The sequence below is a fragment of the Mus caroli genome, unplaced genomic scaffold (genome assembly GCF_978045245.1).
Source record: "Mus caroli unplaced genomic scaffold, Mus_caroli_1 scaffold_5, whole genome shotgun sequence".
Lineage (NCBI taxonomy): Eukaryota > Metazoa > Chordata > Mammalia > Rodentia > Muridae > Mus > Mus caroli.
The window spans coordinates 135,988,694-135,990,914 of record NW_028227260.1 but is presented as its reverse complement, the minus strand read 5'-3'; positions in this window follow the sequence as shown (position 1 = coordinate 135,990,914).

The following is a 2,221-nucleotide window of genomic DNA, read 5'->3' as shown; positions in this document are numbered from 1 at the left end:
ATCTGCCCACCACCCCCAGTGAGCTGGGCCCTTCCATATCAATCATAAGCCAAGAAAGTGCTTCACAGGTTAATCTGATGGAGGAATTTTCTCAAGTGAGGCATTCTCTTCCCAAATGAATATATCTTGTGTCTAGTTGGCAACACACTAATTAGCACAGGAGTCTAACAGGTTTGTTACCACACCATGATAGAAGGAAGTTTAAGAACCACCAGAAAATTCTTAGTTCTAGACTTAGTAAATAGAGGATCTAGATCTCCCAAAACCAGCCTGGTGTCAGAGACTGAGCACACAGTATGACAAGATGAATGGAGAAAGGCCCATGATTGCTTGCATTGTCCTATTAAAATGGTCCCAATTTCAAGAACTTAAGATTTAAGAGCACAAGTAGTACTTTACTTGTAGGATGAAATATGTTCATAGTTAGATCACAGGACAGAATCAGTAAAATCTAAATAGAAACTTCAGTCTGCAGCAGAGTTAGAGTTGAACAGAGATAGAAGAATCTGGTTCATCTGTAAACTATGCTCCAAAAATTGCATAATTGGGAAAATATGGAAGTTGATGGTGCCATCTGCTAACAGTGAGGATATCTAGGTAACATTGGCTCAGATGGTCCTTAGGGAATCCTCATGTTATTAGTCAAAAGCTTGACATCTATAAGGACAAGTTAAAAAAAAAAAAACTAAAGGGTTTTAAAACATGGACAATTCAAGTAGGATAAAAAAAAAATACACTGAACTGTCACAAAACCTTGATGGTAATTCTGCAACTTACTCACTTTGCAGCATTAGACAAGCCCTTCACCTGTGTAGACCTCAATTTCTTGTTCTATCAAAAGGAGTGAATTTTTGTAACTAGCAGATATCAAATATACTTAATATCAAAGAACTCAGCCAGGCATGGTAGTCCACATATGTAATCCTGGCATTTAGAACACAGGGGCAGGAAAAGCACTGTGAATTCACCAACTTTTTCATATCTAAACTAGTAATTGTGTCATGCCATGAAAGCACTAATAGTTAATGCAAGCAAGCCCATAGCACTCAGGGTGTCAAATTCGTTCAGGAAATGACTTTCAGGAGACTCCTTTGTTAGTCTGACAAGGTGGTCCTGAGCAAATCCTATTCTGAGAAAATCCTATTCTGGATCACAGAAAAGAACAGTGAACTTGTCTATTACTACATCAAGATTTTAATTTTTGCCTCCTTTTGAATCTAAGGCATGTGTCCTGTATAATAAATGATGGGGCAGGACAATTTATCAGGGCCTGGGGAGATTTGGATTCTAGTCTAGACTCTTTTGATAATAGCATGCTAAGTTACCTTGAATGACTCATTACAACCTCAGTCCTTAGCTTTCTCATCTGTCATCTAATAGTGGTAATGATAAGCAGAGAAATTCCCAAGTCCTAACCAGTGATATGAGTTTCACTATATATCTCCAGTCTTCACTACGGCTCTCATACAAGGGCATTGATAACCTTATATTGCAGAAGTAGAAACTAAGAAGATCCCCCAACTTTCACAAAAGGTTCATCTTTTTTCTTTTTCTGTTTTCTCCTACATTTTATAATGCCTTTCAACATCTTTAGGTTCTCTTCTAAATCTGATGTTCCAGTATTTTCTTTACCACAATAGTTATATGACTAACATTACCTAGTAAAAAATTAATTGTTCAGTACACACACCATTTATTTTAAAGTGTCATTTTTGGTGCCTCTTTATACAAGTGTGAATAAAAACTCCTGAAAAGAAGCTGTGTCTTCAGAGGTCTGCTGATTAAATCTTTAATGATGACAAAGAGTTTGGAATGCTGACATTTCAGAGCCTAATTACAAGTTGTCTTGGTCAATCTTTAGCCTACTAAATAGCTATTTCTTGCTTACCTCTGTGCCATATCTAATGTACCTTTGTAATGTATTAACAGAACCATGTCCTCCACCAATGGAAGGCTGGTGATATCAGATAATATGTGAAGCCTATAGTTAAAATCCCCCCAACCCATCTTGCAATAACCTACTTCTTTAATTTCTCCACCAATGTATTATTAAGATGGCTTGATTTATAATTTTCATTGTTGTTTTACTATAAAACAGCACAAAACTACTTCCATGTTGGAAATTATTGAACTGGTAACCTAAATCTATGTTTTTCCAGACCAAGGTCAATCATAGTTTGGCTTCAGAAAAAAAAACACCTTTGTTCCCTTGGAGTTAAGA